Below are 15,130 nucleotides of genomic sequence, written 5' to 3'. Positions count from 1 at the left end.
GGTAGGAACTCGTATCTGTAAGATATATTTTACCATTCACGGACATAGTATACTTCTTCATTTATTTAGTACTTTAAAAATGTCCTAATAAAAAACAATTTTTTTCTTCTATAAAAGTCTTGCAGGTATTTTGTATAGTTTATGTCTGTCTACTTTGTATGTTAATTGTATTTATTGCTGGTATATTTGTCCTATTTGGGATTTGAAGGGAATTCTGCTAATAATATTTTTCCAATGAGAATAATTTTGTTCTGGTTTTTGGTAGATATCATTTACTGTTTAACAAGATCGCCTTCTATTCCTAGTTGGATAAAATTTTTTAGAAATTATTTTATTTATATATTTTTATTAAAAATATTTTTACAGTAATTGAAATTATTTTAAAGCTTTCCTCTTTTTATCTAAGAATATGGTGAATAATAACTGGTTTTCTGTTATTAGTCTGTCCTTGCATTCCTGAGATGAACTCAACTTACTTGTGATGTATTATCTTTTTGTATATATTACTGGATTCATTTGATTTGTTTGTTTATTAATATTTTTTATTTTTGTTCGTGTGTGAGATTTACCTGTAATTTTCCCTCTTGTTCTTTCCTTCTCCAATTTTATTTTATTTTATTTTATTTTTATTATTTTTTTTATTTTTGCATTTTATTTATTTTAGTAAGAGAGAGACCACCAGCAGGGGAGAGGGGCAGAGGGAGAGGGAATCTTAAGGGGGTTCCATGCTCAGCACAGAGCCCGACATGGGGCTCGATCCTCTGACCCTGGGATCATGAGTTGGATGCTCAACTGAGTCCTTCTCCAATTTTAGTATCAGGGTTATAATAGACTTGTAAATGTAATGGAAAACTCTAGTAGTGGATATTGATAGTGGAGAAGGCTGTGTGTGTGCGGGGGAGGAGATATATGGTAAGTCTCTGTGCCTTCCACTTATTTTGCTATGAACTTAAAACTGCTCTAAAATTAAAGTCTGTTAAAAAGATGTAATGATGAATGGTCCATCAGTTTCAATTCTTGAGAAGTTTGTGTAGGATTGAAATTATATATGGAATATATAATTGAATATTTGATAGAACTAGCCTATAATACAACTTAGGCTTAGTATTATCATTGTGAGGGGGTTTTAAACTACTTATTCAGGTTTTTTGATGGTTATAGGACTATTAAGCCTTTCTATTTTATCATTTTTTCTTTTTTTCTTTAATATTAAATCAGTTTCTGTAAGATTTTATTCTAGAAATTGGTCTGACAGATTTGTTTTACCTGAGTTTACAAATTTATTGGCATGATATTCTCTTAGCTTTTTTCCCCTCTGCTTTTTAAAATGTTAACACTGTTTATTGTCTCCCATTCATTTCTCATTTCCCCTTTATTGTTTTTATGAAAAAGAAACAAAGAGATAAGCACCCATGTCTTCTTTGAAGATGACATTTTGTGCTAGATTATTCAGAGTTCCTTTTTAAAGTATTTCTCTTCCCAAGTATCTCCTCTCCTACTCTGTTTAACTCATTTTGTTTTACATATGCCACACCACATACTACATAATCCTTTTGTCAATGTTCCAATCATTATTCCTTATGCAGTTTTAAAATTAGATATAAATTATACTTCTGTCACAGTAATAAGTGGTACATGTTATACAACAGTTTTTTTTTTTTTTAATTTTTTTTTTCAATGTTTATTTATTTTTGGGACAGAGAGAGACAGAGCATGAACGGGGGAGGGGCAGAGAGAGAGGGAGACACAGAATCGGAAACGGGCTCCAGGCTCTGAGCCATCAGCCCAGAGCCTGACGCGGGGCTCGAACTCACGGACCGCGAGATCGTGACCTGGCTGAAGTCAGACGCTTAACCGACTGCGCCCCTATACAACAGTTTTTAATGTTTATTTTTGAGAGAGAGAGTGAGAGAGCAACTGAATGCTAGTGGGGGAGGGCAGGGAGAGAAGGAGATGGAGGATCCAAAGTGAGCTCAGTGCTGATGTCAGAGAGCCTGACGCTGGGCTCAAATTCACAAGCCTTCAGATCATGACCTGAGCCGAAGTTGGACACTTAGCCAACTGAGCCACCCAGGCGCCCCCAACATTTTCTTTTTTTACTTGAGTAGTGTTAGTATCTCTGATGATGAGTGGGAAATCAATAAGAAATGATGTCTTTAGATCTTCCTGAGTGTTCTATTTGATGAGGGTTGTAAGTAAAAAATAAAAATGGTAATAGAATTAGTGCTTTAAGGACAAGACCTCTTGGAGTGTATGTTCCCATCTTATAGACTAGTTGTTACTGATTTTGTTTCTTGGTCAATATCATTTTGTACAAAGTACCAAATGTAATAAATAGAAGTTTATTTGACTTTCGTTTATCACTGTTGGCACATTTGGGCCTTTTTAGAAATATATGATGGAATATTTAGGATCATAGTGGCTGGGAGAAAAAATCGGGACACTCTGTCTTAACAGTATACAAGACAGTCTGATCAACAAAGAAATTTTCCCATCAAAAATGCCAGTGATACCTAACTGAGAAAATTTAAGAGTGTAAACTACTTTTGCTAATATTGCAGAGCCAAAAATGCTGGAGGACTAATTGAAAACCAACATATACACTTACACAGTACAGTGAATATTGCCATCACCACAGATGTTTCCACTTGCTGTTATGTAGTCTATTTCCCCCCCACCTCAATCTTAGCTGCTAATGTGCATTCTGTCACTATAGATTAGTTTATATTTTCTAAAATTTTATATAAGTGGAATCACAATATACATTATGTATTCTTTTGTGTTTGACTTTTTTCCCTCAGCATTATGATATTGTGATTTATCCATGATGTTGGATGTATTAGCAGTTAGTTCCTTTTGAATGAAAAGTAATGTAGTTTTGTATAAATATATCACATTTTGTTTTTATACTCATCTATTAATAGATATTTGAGTTGTTTTCCATTTTTGGATATTACTAAATCTGTTGTGAGCATTCATATAAAGTTCTTCAAGTGGACATATGTTTTCTTTACCTGGAAAGTGAATGACTGGCTTGGTTGGAAGGTTTAGATTTAACTTTTAAGAACCTGCCAAATGGTTTCCTGAAGGGGTTGTATTATTTTACCTTTAAATGACTGGCATATGAGATTTCACGTTTCTTCCAGATCCTTGCCAAAATTTGTATTGCTGTTTCTTTTTAATTTTAGCCTTTATAATGGATTTGTAGATGCATCCTGCTTTGGTTTTAATTTTCATTTCCCTGATGTCAAATTATGCTGAGCATCTTCTGTTTATTGGCCATTTGTGTATCTATTTTTTGTGTAGTGTCCGGTCAAATTTTGCTCCTATTTTTAAAGTTTTACTGAAGTATAATTTGTATATGGTAAACTGCACATATTTTTAAAGTATGCAATTTGATATTTTTTTATTTCTGTATATACTGTATATACTAATGATACCATCACCACAGTCAACACAGTCAAGGTTCGTTAGAACCTTTCCCCTTCATAACCAAAGGCTTAGTCAGGCTCCTTTATTATACCCTTCTTCTCTCTCTCCTTGCTCTTTCTCCCACTGGCACCTATTTACTCTAACTGTAGATGAGTTTACATTTTCCAGAACTTTATGTAAATGTAATAATGTGGTATGTATTCTTTTTGTCTGGCTTCTTTCACTCAGCATAATTATTCTGAGCTGCATCTATATTGTTGCATGTATTTTTCTTTATTGTGGAATAGTATGCCTTTGTATGTGTATGAAACAGATTGTTTTCCCAGTTACTTACTGATGGAGACATGTTTTCAGGTTTTGGCTATTATGAAACAAACTGCTATGAAAATTTGTGTAAATGTATGGCCATACTTTCTTTTTGGCAGTAGAAGGGCTGGATCATATGGTAGATTTATTCTTAACTTACTTGCGAGACTGTTTTCCAAAGTGGTTATACCATTATACAATCTTGCCAGCAGCGTGTGAGTGTTCCAGTTATTCCACAGCTTTATTAATACTACATATATGGTAGTCTTTCATTTTAGACATTTTAATAGGTATGAAGTAGCCTATTATGGCTTTAATTTACGTTTCTCTCATAACTAATGGTATTGAGATTTTTTTTTTTTTAAGTTTTATTTATTTAGTTATTTTGACAGAGAGTGAGAGAGAGAGAGAGAGAGAGGGCATGAGCAGGGCAGGGGCAGAGAGAGGGAGAGAGAATCCTGAGCAGGCTCTGCACTGCCAGCATAGAGCCCGACGTGGGGCTCAAACTCACAAACTGTGAGATCATGACCTGAGCCGAAACCAGGAGTTGGGCACTTAACCAACTGAGTCACCCAGGTGCCCCGAGAATGTTTTCCGTGTTCTCATTTGCCATCTATATATATTTCTTAGTGAAGTATCTGTCCACATCTTTTGCTTGCTTTTTATGTTGGGTCATTTCCTTATTATTAAGTTTGGAGAGTTCTTTATATTTCTAGATTCAGGTGCTATATCAGATGTATGCTGTAGCTTTTCTTTCATTCACTAGGAGTGCCTTTTGAAGACAGAAGTTTTTAATTTTGATAAAGTTTAGTTTATTCATTTATTCTTTTGTAGATCATGATTTTGGTGCTGATCTAGGAGATCTTTGCCTAGCCAAAGGTTACAAAGATTTTCTATATTCTTCTACCAGTTTTATAGTTTTAGTTTTTACATTTAAGTCTGTGGCCTGTTTTGAGATAAATTTGGAGTATGATATGAAATCTGGATCAAAGTTCTTTTTTTTTCATCTTGAAAGTTTAATATTGGCAGCATATTTTTTCCACCAGATCACCTTTCTTTTTTGGATTGCCTTTTATTTTTGTATTAAAATCTGATGTCCATAAAGGGGTTGGTCTGTTTGTAGGCATTTGGCTTGTTCCACTAGAAGTGCTTGTCTGTCTTGGTGCCAGTACCACACTGTTGATGATTGTAGCGTTATAATACTTAGAATCGTGTAGTCGTAGCCTTCATACTTTATTCTTTCTTCAGAGTTGTTTTTGCTGTCTTAGGTTCTTTCCACTACCATATGACTTTTGCAATTATTTTGTCAGTTTCTATGAAATATTTTGCTTATATTTGATTGGGATTGCATTGAATCTGTAGATCAATTTGGAGAGAATTAACAGCTTAATAATATTGAGTCTTCTGATATGTTAACAAGGTGTATTTCTTCATTTATTGAGGTCTTATATGATTTTTCTTAGCAGTGTTTTGTAACTTACAGTTTAGAGGTCTCTGACATTTTCCTTTTTCATATTTATCCGGAAGTATTTTATATTTGTGATGTTACTGCAAATGATATATATGTAGCACTTAAAAATTTTAATTTTTGATAGTTTGCTGGTAGTATATGTATATACACTTGAATTTGGTATATTGATCTTGTATCCTGCAACCTCATTAAATTCACTTATCATTTTAGTTGCTTTTTTATATAGATTCCATAAGATTTTCTGTGGAAATGATTGTGCTGTTTGTAATGAAGACAGTTTTACTTCTTTCCAATCTGGGTGTCTTTTGTTTCTTTTTCTTGCCTGACTCCTCAGACTAGAGCCTCCAATACAACATTGGTAGAAGTGGAAAGTTTGGATATCTTTGTCTTGTTCCTGATATTAGTGAGATAGCATTTACTCTTTTTCACTATTAAGTGTGATGTTAGCTGGCAGATTTTTGGTAAATGCCTTTTAAAGGTTGAGGAAATACTCTCCTAGTTCTTGTTTGCTGACAGTGTTTTTTTTGTTTTTATTTTTTTAAGAAATATGTGTTGGATTTTGTAAAAATGCTTTTTTGGGGGTGATTATTGAGACTATCTTTTTCTTTTATTTAATTGTTAATGTGGTGAATTACATTGATTGATTTTCATATGTAAAGCACTTTTGCATTTCTTGTGGAAAACTCCACTTAGTCATGGTCTATTATCCATTTCATATATTGTTGTATTTAATTGGCTAAAGTTATAGTTAGAATATTTACATTTGTTTTCATGAGGAATATTGGTCTGCAGTTTCACTTTCTTATAATATCCTTGACTATATTTGGTATCAGGTAGTGCTGGCCTCAAAAGAATGAGTTGGGAAGTTCTTCTCTTTTTTTCTTTCTTTCTTTTTGTAGAAACAAGACTATTACATATGCCATCAAAATAATAATAATAAAACATTCTTCTTTATCTATACCTGCTTTTTTTTAATGTTTATTTATTTTTGAGACAGAAAGAGAGACAGAGCATAAGCATGGGAGGGGCAGAGAGAGGGAGGCACAGAATACAAAGCAGGCTCCAGGCTCTGAGCTGTCAGCACAGAGCCTGATGCATGGCTTGAACTCTTGAACCATGAGATCATGACATGAGCCGAAGTCAGAGGCTTAAATGACTGAGCCACCCAGGTGCCCCTCCACACCTGAATTTTTTTGTAGTAATGTCTTATACATTTCCATTTAGAATATTCCTGTATTATTTTAGGGTCTTTATGTTATACACAAGAAAGCAACGTTGACAAACTTAAGTAAAAACGAATTTAGCAAAGGATAGTGAGGGCTCACAGAATTGATACGAGGCTAAAATATCAGGAGTATCTGAGAAAGCAAGAAGGGAATAAAAGTCACAGCACCTGTCTTTTAAGAAGAGCCCACCTGTTCAGAAACTGGTTTGCCAGTTGCATTGCCACCACCACCATGGCTGCTACTCTGAAAAATATCATTTTCAAATCTGCATTCTGGCTTCATTGTTATCTTCAAAATTTAAGTCCAGGTAAAGGGCTTTTGATTGGCTAAGATTAAGTTATGTATCTAACTTTCTGATCTTTTTATCTCCCATAGTCAGAGGCATGGAGTTGGGTAGTAAGGATGCACGGAATTTTTGTCATGGAAAAACAACATATAACGGGGGAAGAGGTAAAGTTCCAGAAGTAAACTGTATGCTATTAGGAAGGATGTAGTTTCTGGCAGACAAAAAAATCCCGTCTGATTAATGTCTACTATACACCCTTTTCCATTGTCAGTTATGAGTTCCATTCACATTACGTACTGTTTACTCCTGATAATATTACTTTTCCTGATATAAACTAGTCTGGTACTAGTTTTGTGTTCCTGGTACTGTTAAAGTGAAATAAAATAGCTTGGCTTCCCAGAGGGGATAGCCCTAAATATCAGATGCATTTCTGTAGAAACATTGGGTTAGCATCCCACTTCAATTCTGCCCATCGTCCCCACAGATTTTCACAGAACATATTCCATGAAAGGAATTCATTAGGCATGAACCTGAGGGCCTAAGAGTGTCAAGTTACCTAAAATTCTTTCGCTGCTGCATTATTTAAATTGAATCTATCTAGGTGTCACTTAGAAATGGCATTTGGCCTGGATATTTCTTCGCAGAACAGTTTATAACTAAAAATTAAATTTCCTTAATGGAGAAATTAATAAAAAAATTAGAGAAATATTGTTATGCAGGTTATCTCTTTCTTTAGTGAGCTTCGGTAGTTTTTGTCTTTTAAGGAGTTAGTTCGTTTCACCTAAGGTATTTAATATATAAGCATAAAGCTGTTCATAATAGTCCCTTTTCATCCTTTTAATATCTGTAGAATCTATACTGATGGTACTTCTTTCATTTGTGTATTGAATAATTTTTCTTTTTTTCTCATCACTCTGGCTAGAGCTTTATCAATTTTATTGCTTTTCTCAAAGAATCAGCTCTTAGGTTTATTGATATCTTCTATAGTTTTTCTGTTTTCTGTTTCATTGCTTTCCACATTGAACTATATTATTTCCTTTTTCCTGCTTATGTTGGGTTTAATTTGCTCCTTTTTTTTTCAAGTTTCTTTTTTAACAGAAATCATGCTTCATATTTCATGGCCATGTTAACATCTACGGTGTCACAGTACCACCACACACCCCCCTCACTCAGCCTGTTCTTCTTTGTGCTCTTATGGCATCCTGTATATGCATTATTCTGTCTACCTCCCTGTCCTACAGTTGTTGGTTTAAAGAACTGCCTTCCCAGAGGATTTTTTTTTCTTTTTTTTCAACGTTTTATTTATTTTTGGGACAGAGAGAGACAGAGCACGAACGGGGGAGGGGCAGAGAGAGAGGGAGACACAGAATCGGAAACAGGCTCCAGGCTCTGAGCCATCAGCCTAGAGCCCGACGCGGGGCTCGAACTCACGGACCGCGAGATCGTGACCTGGCAGAAGTCGGACGCTTAACCGACTGCGCCACCCAGGCGCCCCTTCCCAGAGGATTTGAAGGAAGGACGCATATTGGCAAAGCTGTGATTTTCAGTGGTCCACTTGGTGCCTCAAACCTAGGAAATAGATGCACAGAGGAATGTATATAAGTAAAGTCAATGTAAGATGTGTGTTTACTTTAAAAAGTTGGCAAGACAGGATGCTGCATTAAAAAAAAAAAAATCAAAAAGGAAACATCAAATTCAACTTAAAGGAAAAAAACCCAGAAACTGAGAAAACAACAAGGCAAATCAACTCCTAAAAAAGAGTTCTTCATCTTGGTGATCACATTTATTGAAAGGGTTGGAAAAAAATAAAAATACTCTTTAGCTTAAGAATTTTTGAGTTATCTGCAAATCAACTCATTTCAGGAGTGGAAGAATCCTTGGTCATTTCTTAATGTTGCAATTAATGCAGGTTTCTCTTTTGAGTGTCTTCTACATTTAAAGAGGCAATCATACAAAGTCTCCTATATTCCATAACACGATAAATTCTTTGTTTCAGCCAACTCTTAATGGAGGGGCAACTAGAACAACACCATCTCCCTGGACAAAGAGCATCGGAATATTCCGTTTTGTTGATTTATATACCTCCTTGTAGGTTTCCTCATAATTTCTATGGTAGTCATAGTCTCTTCCACATCTCCCAATATCATATTTAAATGCTGATCATAAGCATGTAATCTGCCTCGAAGCTCTCTGTTATTTTTCATTTTCACATAAATTCGCTCATCCAGGCTGAGCCTGATGAGATCCAGGGGCTCCTCTATGGTGTTGGTAGTTTGTTGCTGGTCCAAGTCATCTGCACCATGTTTCAAACCCTGAAGTTTCTTAAGGTATAAACTGAGGCCATTGCTTTGAGACCTTTCATCTTTTCTCATATAAGTACTTAGTGCTTTATATCTTCTCCTTTAGGAGCATCCACAGGTTCTGATATGTTGTGTTTTCATTTTCATTCAGTTAAATAATTGCTGATTTCACTTTGATTTATTCTTTGATCAGGGTTACTTAAAAGAGTGGTATTTATTTTTCAAATATTTCTGGATATCTTTTTATAACTCATTTTTGATTTACTTTGATTATGCCAAAGAGCATACTTTGTATGATTTGAATCCTTTTAAATTTATTGAGATGTTTTATGGCTCAGCATATGTGCTATTTTAATGAATGTTTTGAAAACTGCTTTTTTTGCTTGTTCTTATATGGGGTGTCTTGTAAATGTCAACTGGGTCAAGTTGGTTGATAGTGTAGTCACCTCTGTCCTTGCTAAAGATTTTTCTCTTAAGAGAAAGGAATTGAAATTTCCAAGCATAATTCTGGATTTGGGTGGATATTTTTGCAATCCAATACACATTTTTAAGCTTTATTCTGGGTTGCAGTCAAGTTCCTTGGAGACAATTTGGCCTCTTAGGTCTCGCTATTATGATTCGATAGGTGGGTCTGGAGCAGTACTCAGTCTAGTGCTAACTATTCCTCATAACTGAGGTATGAACTTGATGAGTATTCTAACAAATGCCTGTGAATTACGAGTTTTTCCTGTCTAGCTTGTTGGAACAGCATTCTTTTTCACTTTGAGCATCAGTTCTGATCTCCATTTCTTTGGGATGGTGTTTTCTTTGCTTCTTGTACTTGCTTTACAGGCATGCACTATTTAGTACTTTGCTGAATATACAAAGGGGATTCTCGATAGATTTTTACAGTTCTGTCTATGTGCTCTGTCTCCTCTCTTGTCCTCTGTCCTATGAACTCTAGTTGCCTTAGTTTCCATGGAATCTCAGCTCTGACTCCTCAAATCCAGAGATTGCCAGGCTCCACCTGGGTTCTCTCTCCTTGTGCTGTGATCTGTAGAGATAAGCCTCCATTCATTTGTTTCTTGTCTTTCAGGAATTACTGTTGTTTATTGCCTGATTTTCAATGTCTTGTAAATCTTTTTTTTTTTTTTTTTTTTTTTTTTTTTTAAGAGAGAACGCAAGTGGGGGAGAGGGCTAGAGAGAGGGAGACAAAGAAAGAATATCTTAAGCAGGCTCCATGCTCAGCATGGAGCCCCACATGGGCCTTTATCCCATGACCCTGTAATCATGACTTGAGCTGAAATCAAGAGTCAGACACTCAACTGACTGAGCCGCTCAGGTACCCCCTTGTAAATCATTTTTAAAAACATTTTGGTTTAGTTGTTGTTTTGACATTTTGTTTTGTGATTATTTCAGAGAGGGACACAGAGTATATTCCTTTTTACTCTGTGTTAGAGTCTTCTGCCCATTTTAAATTTTATTCCAATCTCCCATGTGTTTTTTGTTGAGCAAAAGCTATTAACTTTGATAAAGTTCCAATTTATTAATTTTCTTAAATCTTGATATTTGCTTAAACCTTCTCTACCTCAAGGTCACAAAGATTTTCTTCTAGTAGTTTTTATAGGCTTGATTTTTCCATTTATGTCCATGATTTATTTTCACTTATAAAGTGAGGTAAGCTTGATAATCATCACAGCACGATTACTGTGCCATTGAGCAAATGATTTTCATAGCTGATTTACCAAAATTAATAGCTTTTGTTCTTTGAAAAACACAGAAGTTCATTTCTCTGTATTTCATTTGTTTTCTCTTTCATTATTGCCTGTTCTCACTTTTTTTTTTTTCTGATTTCTATTCACTTGAGGTTTATTTTGATCTTATTTTTCTAGCTTCAGGAGGAAATTTTGATCATTAAAACTAGACCTCTTCTTGGGGCGCCTGGGTGGCGCAGTCGGTTAAGCGTCCGACTTCAGCCAGGTCACGGTCTCGCGGTCCGTGAGTTCGGGCCCCGCGTCGGGCTCTGGGCTGATGGCTCAGGGCCTGGAGCCGGTTTCCTATTCTGTGTCTCCCTCTCTCTCTGACCCTCCCCCGTTCATGCTCTGTCTCTCTCTGTCCCAAAAATAAATAAATGTTGAAAAAAAAATTTTTTTTTAAAAAATAAAAAAAAAAAAAACTAGACCTCTTCTTTTTTTTTCTAATAAAAACATTTAAGGCTATAAATTTTCTGCAGCACTATTTTTAGTTAGATATTTTGGTCTTTTATAGATGTTTTGTTGTTGATGAATTTTAATTTAATTTTGTTGTATTCAGAAAGTGTACTTCATAAGACTTATTAGTCTTTTGAATCTTCTGAGATTTTTTTAATTGTCCTACAGTTTATCATATAATAGTGAGTATATTGCAGTTGTCAGGCATAGTGCTGTATAAATATCAGTTGGGTTAAGGTGGTGATATTATTGTTCAGGTCTTCTCTATAATTATTAATTTCTTTCCTTGTTAAATTGACATATGTCAATTTCTCCATGTAAGATTCTGAATTCTTCGTTTTCTGTCTTTAATTCTGCATGCTTTCGCTTGATAGTTTTTAAAGTCTGTTAGGAAGCATATATGCATTTGTAATTGTTATATTAGTTTCCTACAGTAGCCCTGTTATCATAAACTGTCTTTTTTGCATCTGTAGGAATTCTCGCTTCCCTGGTCTGTTTTGAATAGTATTAACCTATCTATTCTAGCTTTCTTATTCTTACAAGTTGCATAACACCTCATTTTTCTAGTTTTTTCATTCAGTCTCTGTTTTTTTTTTTTCTTTAATTTTTTTTTTCAACGTTTATTTATTTTTGGGACAGAGAGAGACAGAGCATGAACGGGGGAGGGGCAGAGAGAGAGGGAGACACAGAATCTGAAACAGGCTCCAGGCTCTGAGCCATCAGCCCAGAGCCTGATGCGGGGCTCGAACTCCCTGACCGCGAGATCGTGACCTGGCTGAAGTCGGATGCTTAACCGACTGCGCCACCCAGGCGCCCCCAGTCTGTTTTTCATGTTAAATTTGGCTTCTTTTAGATAGCCTATGTTTGGATCTTATTTTTTTTTTTTTTTATACATTTGGACTGTGCCTTTTTTTTTTTTTTTTTAATTTTTTTTTCAACGTTTATTTATTTTTGGGACAGAGAGAGACAGAGCATGAACGGGGGAGGGGCAGAGAGAGAGGGAGACACAGAATCGGAAACAGGCTCCAGGCTCTGAGCCGTCAGCCCAGAGCCCGACGCGGGGCTCGAACTCACGGACCGCGAGATCGTGACCTGGCTGAAGTCGGACGCTTAACCGACTGCGCCACCCAGGCGCCCCTGGACTGTGCCTTTTAAGTGAATGGTTTAATCCATTTTTACCTAATACAATTTTGGGTATGGTTGTATTTGTCTCTGTAATTTTCCTTATCTTTTAAAAAATTATGGCATTTTTCTCTCTGTTTCTTTTTTTATTTTTTCCACCCATCCCCACACTAACCTCCCCTCTGGTAATCACTAGTTTGTTATCTTCATTTAAGAGTCTGTTTTTTGTTTTCTCTCTCTCTTTTTTTTTTTGTTCATTTGTTTTGTTTCTTAAATTCTATATATGAGTGAAATCATATGGTATTTGTCTCTCTCTGACTTACTTCACATAGCATTATACTGTCTAGGTCCATCTGTGTTAATTGCATGTAGCAAGAGCTCATTATTTTTTTATGGCTGTGTAATATTCTTTTCTATATATATGTATGTGTATGTGTGTGTGTGTGTATATATGTATTTGTGTTTATGTATATATACACTTATATATGTATACGTACATATGTATATACACCCACACGGATCACATCTTCTTTATCCATTCATCTATTGATGAACACCGGTTGCTTTCAGATCTTGGTTTTTGTAAATAATTCTGTAATAAACACAGGGGTGCATGTATCTTCTTGAATTAGGTTTCTTTCCTTCTTTTTTCTTGTTACTCAAATAATTTTTAGTATTTAATTTAAATTTCCTTATTGTTTTGAAAATATATTTCCTTGTATTAGTTTCTTTCGTTGCCCTAGAGATTACATCTTTAACTTTTCCCATTAAACTACATCTTTAACTTATTACATTCTACTTCAGTTATCATTCTACTTATTCTAAGAAATAGTATCTTTATTTCATCTTCAATTTTGAATAATAGTTTTCCTCTTTATAGTTCTTGGCTGATAAGTTGTTTTTTTTTTTTTCCACATCAAATATTGTTCCAGTGTCTTGACTTTCAAAGTTTCTGATATGCAGTTAGCCATAATCTTATAATTATTCCTTTATATAATTTATTTTTGCTCCCTGGCCTCTTTACTGTTTTCTTTTTATCTTTGGCTTTTAGCACTTTTATTGTCATGCATGTGGGAGTGGTTTTCTTTATGTTTAGTTCACTTGTTGTTCAGTGAGTTTTTTGACTATGTAAATCAGTGTTTTTCACCAAATTTGGGAAGTTTGGGAGCATTATTTTTATTTTTTATTTTTTTTAATTTTTTTTTTAACGTTTATTTTATTTTTGAGACAGAGAGAGACACAGCATGAACGGGGGAGGGGCAGAGAGAGAGGGAGACACAGAATCGGAAGCAGGCTCCAGGCTCTGAGCCATCAGCCCAGAGCCCGACGCGGGGCTCGAACCTGCGGACCGCGAGATCGTGACCTGAGCTGAAGTCGGACGCTTAACCGACTGAGCCACCCAGGCGCCCCGGGAGCATTATTTTTAAAAATATTGTTCATTTCTTCCTTTCCTCTTGGTATTCCACTTGCCCATATGCTGAACCACTTGCTCTTATGCCACAGATCTCTTGAGGTTCTATTCATTTTCATTAATTTTATTTTCATTGTACTCCAGATTGGAGTTTATTTCATTGTACTCCAGATTGGGTAACTTACATTAATGTATCATTAAGCTCACTGATCTTTGTTTTGCTTTTTTTTACTTTCAGCTTTAGAATTTTCCTTAGGGGAAAAAAATAGTTTCCATGTCTCTAATGAGATTTCCTATCTGTTCATTCATTGATACTATTTTTTTCTTCAATATTTGAACAATTTGTGACAACTGTCAAGAAATCTCTGCCTGCTAAAACTAATATCTAGTTTACTCATAGTTTCTGTTCACTTTTTTCTTATATGGTCCACACTTTATTATTTATTTGCATGTCTAGTATTTTTGACTTAAGATTTGAACATAGTAACCACTCTAGATTCATTTGTGTTCTTTGGGGAGTATTTTATTTTGTGGTGTTTTGTTTTTGTTCTTTGCTTACCTTAAACAGCAAACTTCCTCTCTTGACTGTAGGCAGTATCTGATATCTCCATATACTTTATGGTTTCTACTGCTGCTTTTTAAAACTGGTTTCATGATCTGTTCTGTTCCTCTTTTGTTCCTTGATTGCCAGCCAAGACTATAGATTGAGATAGAGCTCACTCTGTCTGCTTTTCTTCTATAGATGATTCTCTAATTTTCAGCTGCTCCACCAGTTTTACAATTTATACCTAGATGCTTCAAGTCCATTTTACATCAATTTTCTGCCAGCAGAGATGCAATCAGTTCTTAGTTAGTTCCAACTGATATAACGAAATTCCACAGACTGAATGGCTTAAAAGCCATTTATTTCTCATATTTCTAGAGTCTGGGAAGTATGAGATCAAGGTGCCAGTATGGTTGGTGTGTAGTGAGGGCCCTTTTCCTGATTTGTGGATGGCCATCTTCTTCCTGAATCCTCACATGGTGAAAGAGGGAGGGCTCTGGTCTCTTCCACATCTTATAAAGGCACTAATTCAGTCATGGGGAATCTGCCCTCATGATCTCGTCTAAACCTACTTATCTCCCAAAGTTCCCCACCTCCAAATGCAGTCACACTGGGGATTAAGGTTTCAACATATGAATTTTAAGGAACACAAACATTCAATCCATAGCACACATGTTTGGGGGACTCATTCAGTTTCAGAAAGCATCAAGTGTGTACATTTTTCTCTGATCACTACCTACATTTTTACTGGATTCCCTGGGATTCCCTGAAAATTTTCCCTAAACACTAGTATGTGTAGTTTACTTGTCAGAACTTGGTAGGTTATATTCAGGTTTGGGCCAT

General features: G+C 35.4%; 1 protein-coding gene and 1 pseudogene across 1 annotated transcript in view; one reads left to right on the top strand and one right to left on the bottom strand.

Annotated features, from left to right (window-relative positions):
• The window catches only part of LOC123611328 (serine/Arginine-related protein 53), a 250,972-nt gene that overhangs the window by 156,323 nt on the left and 79,519 nt on the right, over positions 1 to 15,130 (top strand). The window lies entirely within an intron of this gene.
• LOC123611330 lies at positions 8,483 to 9,108 on the bottom strand (annotated as a pseudogene).

This window comes from Leopardus geoffroyi, chromosome C2 (assembly GCF_018350155.1).
Source record: "Leopardus geoffroyi isolate Oge1 chromosome C2, O.geoffroyi_Oge1_pat1.0, whole genome shotgun sequence".
NCBI classification, from domain to species: domain Eukaryota; kingdom Metazoa; phylum Chordata; class Mammalia; order Carnivora; family Felidae; genus Leopardus; species Leopardus geoffroyi.
The sequence above is the reverse complement of the archived record's forward strand: the minus strand, read 5'-3'. Positions and strand labels throughout refer to the sequence as shown.